Source organism: Sinocyclocheilus anshuiensis, unplaced genomic scaffold (genome assembly GCF_001515605.1).
Source record: "Sinocyclocheilus anshuiensis isolate Anshui unplaced genomic scaffold, SAMN03320099.WGS_v1.1 scaffold1095, whole genome shotgun sequence".
In the NCBI taxonomy this organism is placed as follows: Eukaryota; Metazoa; Chordata; class Actinopteri; order Cypriniformes; family Cyprinidae; genus Sinocyclocheilus; species Sinocyclocheilus anshuiensis.
In genome coordinates, this window is record NW_015544226.1 from 1,102,541 (window position 1) to 1,108,946 (window position 6,406).

Here is a 6,406-nt window from a genome sequence, read left to right on the forward strand (position 1 = left end):
GAATAACTGAGGAAATGTAAGCATTATAATTAGTAACTTATGATGTTTCTATTAAATTGTTATGTTAAAACAAATTCAGTCATATTAAAAATATTTTATGACGTGACATCTATATGCTACTTCACTAAAAAGATATAATGTGTAGTTAATAGATTTCACTAACATTAGGCTGCTTTTAGCCTTACCCTGGAGTTGGTTCACTCTCCGGCTATAAATCTAAGTAAATAATTAAATAAATTAGCATGACAATATTGTGTATCGGTGATCTCACAGGCTGACGATAGGACAATTTGAATATGGAGCATATCACCAAACACTACTATACAATAGGGCTGGACAATAATTCAATATCAATATGTATCGCGATATAATTTTTTTCAATAACGGTGATATGATTTTTATTTTTTTTCAGGATTCTTTGATGAATAGAAAGATCCAAAGATCAGCATTTATCTGAAATAAAAAGCTTTTGTAACATTATACACTATTCCATTCAGTATAATTTTTATTATTTTTTTGGGAAAGAAATTAATACTTTTATTTAGCAAGGATGCTTAAAATTGATCAAAAGTGATGATAAAGACATTTATAATGTTACAAAAGATTTCCATTTCAGATAAATAGTGGTCATATCGATATCGGAATTACATCGTATCGACCGAAATTAAGAAATATATCGTGATATAAATTTTGGCCATATCGTCCAGCCCTACTATACAACAACACTAAAAACCTTAAAAACAAACCAGGTTTGACCCCCATGCACATTTTATGGAAATTATTAAATGAGCAACAACATGGTTTCATTCATATGGTCACAAGGCGTCCTTTGAGTATACAAAGTAACTGGAAGAGATGGAGAGATTTGCCTCTGGAAGAGTGTCTCGCTTTGTCACACTGTTAATTCTCAGAAGGGTATCATGACCTGATAGTGAACGGACAAATGAGTTAAGAGATGGGAAAGAGAGAATCACAGTGAGCTCCTCTTTAAAGTGAATCTTTAAGTTTCATTTAAACATGAAATCGAAATTAAATTTAACGTATTATTACACAATTCATCACTGCATGTTATTCAAAAATTGTCTTTGTAATCAAAATACAACATTTTTACTCATTGAATATTGAAATGTGTCATGGTAGAGAACTAAGTTGCATACTGCTGTGCTAAATAAACTAAGGAAATTTTGCGAATTTCTTAAAATTTATTATTTTTACTGCTTTTTTTAAAACAAATGATAGATTATTACAGCTGCAAGCAGCAATGAAAGGGCCCTCGCACCCAAAGCCACCTCCACCCAGTGGCCTTAAGAAAACAGTGAACGGTGGGCAATATGCATTTAAAGTGGTAAATATAAGAGGAATATGTAAAAAGTCATTCATATGTGCCAAACTTCCTGTTGCCAGCTGGTGACGCTATGACTATAACTGAATATTGGCATGTAGATGTCTTCAGGCCAGAACATGATCTAAGTTAGTGTAAAACATGACATTTCCTGTTGCCAACAGGTGGCACTATAAATTACAACTGAATATTGGCATGTAGATGTTTTCAGCCCAGGACTCTTACCAAACATGTGAAAGTTGGGCCAGAATGGCCATTGCATGTTTAAGTTAGTGTAAAACAAGTAATTTCCTGTTACCAGTAGGTGGCGCTATGATTATAACTGAATATTGGCCTTTAGATGTGTTCAGGCCAGGACTCTTATCAAACGTGTGAAGTTTGGGACAGATCGGACATTGTATGGCTGAGTTACAACAGTTACCTTTTCCATGGTGAAACATCGAACTTTGACAGACCACCACAGACACGCCCTTTAAAAAAAACTCAAGTTCTTCACAATTTAACATTGCAAAGGCCTTTAGATTAGACTTACCAAATATAATGTTGATGTAATTAAATCTCTAGGAAGAGTTAGTTACAGCATAAAACATGCCACTTCCTGTTGCCAGCAAAAGGCGCTATGACTATAACTGCCTCGGAGAAGCTTTTATTTTAACAGAAAATAAAACAAAATGTCCAAAATGGGAATAAAGTGTCCAAGGGGAAATAGCGACCAAAATAAACAGGGGATCTGGTGTCTTCATTGTGCCGGGGAATTGTGAAGGAAGGGCAGTGTTCAGGAAGGAGGGGTCCAGGTAGGGGGCGGAGTCTGGCGGCCGCACACACTCCCCTCTCTCGTCCGGGGTGCAAGGCGCGGCGGCTTCGTCACAGTGGCTCATCTTCCCTGGCCCGCAGCACTTCAGGGGATTAATGGCCCCGCATGCAGGCCCATCGACCGCGTCACGGGTGCGGTTCCATTCCGGACAACAGGCCCGGCAGCTCGCGTCTGGCTGCGTGGGAGTCACTCTACGCTCCCCTCCTGGACCCACGAGGACACCAGCATACATGCACAGGGGGAAGAGACCGGTCTCTCGAGGAGAGGCGCGCTCAGCTTTTAACAGCATGGTGATGAGGCTCCATTCACTTCCGGTGTGTCTCATCACATGCCGCCAAGACCTGGCTGTTTCTGCGCCCCTCCTCTCTCACATACCCACTCCTATCAGGAGCCTGGTGAAGGGCGGCGATTAAGGGATGGGGGTGATGGTGATAATTAGGGGGAGGCAGCCGATCCGTCACAGAGTGCATCAAACATTTGACATTGCTTGTTTGAGTTTTTGTAAAACATGCCACTTCCTGTTGTCAACAGACCTCAAACTTGTTAAATTTGGGGTGGATTGGACAATGAATGTTTGAGTTACAACAACTTTCAGTTTCATGCCATTAATAGCACGTTTTAACAGTTAGCTAAATGTTGCTAGCATGGTTTAACATGTTTCTACCATGTTAGAGAGAGTATAGGCTACTATGTGTCAAGAAGTTTGATTTATTGCCCCTCATAAACCCCCCTCCTCCTACCATAAATGGACACCTGTTTGGACACCTGTTTCTGTACACCCCCACCCATCTAACCGGCCATCTGTTTATCCACCCCAATGATCCAAAGGAATTTATGATTGTTTGGGAAAGTGTTTTTGTGTGGGGTCAGTTGAAACTGTTCAAAACTATGTGCTTTAAACTTTAAATTGTGAAACGTGGTATGATTATTAAACGGGGATAAGGGAAGTTTTTATTCAAGTTTTCACACATACATTTCAAGAAAAACATCAAACATACGTGGTATATAAACAATGTAATGACTGTGTTTCCAGAAAAGAGTAAAAGCGGGTCAAGACGAATATTTAAGTGTTGTTAATTTAAAAACTAGTTAGAGTTTGTTACAAGTTAGAAAATAAAAAGAAAACTAGGCGGGATTGTCAAGCAGACAAACTGACCAACACTTTCATGAAAACCTGTCATAAATGTTGTATGCACCTGGCAAACTCAACTATTTGTATTACAGTTTAATCTAGTCCACCTTAATTAAACGTAAACAGGTATGCACTGCTGTGCTACTACAGGTATTTTGAACAGTGCAACTTGAAATTGTACTAAAAAGTTGTGCAAACCCTTCAGCAATTGGGGCATTTGAAAGTAAATTACTGTTAGATTTAAATTAAATTAAATAAAACATATAGTCTTACATCTAGGGATGCACTGAAATGAAAATTCTGGGCCGAAACGCAGACTGAAAATTCTGGATGCACTTGGCCGAAAACCGAAACTGCTATGTAATGATTATTTATTATTTTATTAAATAATATTATAGATCACAAGACTGGAGTAGAGAGCACTATGAACTGTTCGTTACGAGCACAGCAACTGAAATTTAAAACTGTTAAAAGAAAAAGCTCAATAAACTAACGCACACATTTAATACACTACGCATCAATATCTCTTCACTTTGTGTTTTGAACTTCTCTATGTGGAGCGCGGCACGCTGTGACTCCGTGTTGCTTTAAGCGCATCATTCTGTGCACGGGATGCGTATAAGCGCTTTGAGCCGCTCTGTATTTGGAGACTTTAGAATCATAATTCTTTTGCGCAATGAAAGATTATTAATAGCCTTTCTTGTTCATCATATCTATCATATGTTGCTGCCTCATTACTCTGCTATACATTTAAAAGAAATGTCCTTTAATTTATACAGTATAGTCAACATTTGAAGTGGATCAAAAAGTTCATCAAAGTTGTCCTAGGACAAGAAGGGGTATTGTTTTGGTTTTAGGACAACTTTGATAAAGTTTTGATCCACTTCAAATGTTGACTACTATAGTATATAATTTTACAGCAATACAAAGAGCAATATGTACCAGATTTAGTCCTACACTTATTCACTTTTATTTGATCCCCATTAAATAATGTATTTTTTTTTCACTAAAAGTTTAGGATTTTATAAAATTATTGTGCACTCATGATTTTTCTAGAGTAACTATAGCAAAAACAGCCTGTTTCATTCTATTGGTCAGAGAGAGAGGGAAAAAACTATTATGTAAATGTAAATTCCGTCTGTGTTCATTCATGTTTATATATATTATTGTGATTGCCATTTAAAACAGAAGAATCCATCAATTACAGTCTAGCCTTTCTTGATGCAAGAAACTTTTAACATCTGGAAACAACCTTAACAATAAGGACTGCCTGATTGCCCGGGGCGGGGACAGCATGAAAGACACTCAGGACAGAATTATCATGACAGAATTATCGTCTCAAAAGTTTAGCATTTGCACGTGAATAAAGTCTTAACGATTTAAATATTGAAGCAATTTTGAACCATTCAAGCGCAAGAAAATGCAAAGAGTCAATTCATTATTGACGCAATGGCTGATAAACGGTTTTCAGTGTGCACACACCAAGAATGCACACACAGAAAGTCGCCTCTTTGGCAGTGCTCAAATGCAGAATTGAGTTATCTTTTGTGCCTTTTGCGCAAAATAACATTAAAATGCTTGTTTTGGCCAGTATCCTTGTAAACACAGTCAGTTATGTCTTAAGTGAATGTAAACAGTTAGGAGAAAATCATATGCGTCTCAGTGTATTTGATGTTTGAATTAGGCGTTAAAATGACAACAGCCTAATATAACCACTGTCTGTTTTTATTTTTATCAAACATCCAAAAAAATTAAAATAATAAAAAAAGAGGCAAAAATCACTTACTGTTCTTGTTCTATTGTATTTATTTGTGCTATAGCTTGTAATTTTTTTGTTTTTATTTGAAACCATGGGCCCCATAACGACTGTTTGGAATATATGCCTTGGCATGGATGCATGTTGAGCCGGTTTGTTTTTGTCAAAAGTGAAAATTAGTTAGCCTTCCTGTCTGGTAACTGTGTGCAGAGAAAGTAAAACCGAAGATGTCTGGGTGGATTAGAGTGTGCTTCTAGGCATGTTGTCATTTGCAATGGAGGTTGTTTTTTTTGGTTCCTTGCATTTAAACACGGAAACTGAGAGCTTCCTGAGGTGCCAGACCAAGCGGCTGTGCTTTAAAACGTCTGAAAATCTGCTGAAGTCAGGTCCGAAGTGTCATGTAGACACCTCTAAACATTTGAATCAATGGCAATAAAATAGACACATTCTCATATAAACAATTCAAACATGACCTTTGACATCGCAGACATGTTTTCTCAATTCCCTTTGAGTCTGTCATCACAATTTGACACACAACAGGGCAAAAAATTCCCAAGGCTTTCCCGAATGACCTTTTTCAAGAGAATACCAATGGATTTCAAGCACAACAATTAGACAAGACTGAACAAGCTTGGAAACACTGTCTTGTGTAAAGATGTGAAAAATGGTACTGTGAATCTTTGTATCAATCTGCACTATTCATTCATGTTTATATATTATTGTGATTGCCATTTAAAACATTTCAGAAGAATCCAACAATTAGTCAAACCATTTTACTTCCGTAATAATATCTTTATATGTGAAACACAAAAAAGAAAGTACAGTAGGACTTGTTTTTATCCTTGAGGATTGTATCATGAAAATGAGCATTGAATGGAGCCAGACCTGAATACTAGTAGTTTGCAGCTGATTGTGGAGAGGAAGAAAATTTAGTTTCAGGAATTGAGTCATATAATTATGAAGATCAAATTCACCCTTGAGAGCATTTTAAAATGTATATGACAATAAATGAGGTCACATCATACTATATAACAAAAGCTACAAGTGTTCAAATTAAATATTTCTCTTGTGTGATACGTATCATCTATAATAATATTACAATTGCTGTTTTAATCATGTGTGAGCTTACATTAGTGTATGACACTAATTTAGCCAAAAAATAAATAAATAAATTAGTAATAATAATAATATTTTTTTAAAACATGCCTGCATGATGTAGACCAGGGGTGTCAAACTCAGTTCCTGGAGGGCCGCAGCCCTGCATAGTTTAGTTCCAACCCTGCTCCAACACATATACCATGTAGTTTTCAAATTAAGCCTTAGTAGTAGTATCCTACACTATGTGTCAGATTGGTGATTTAT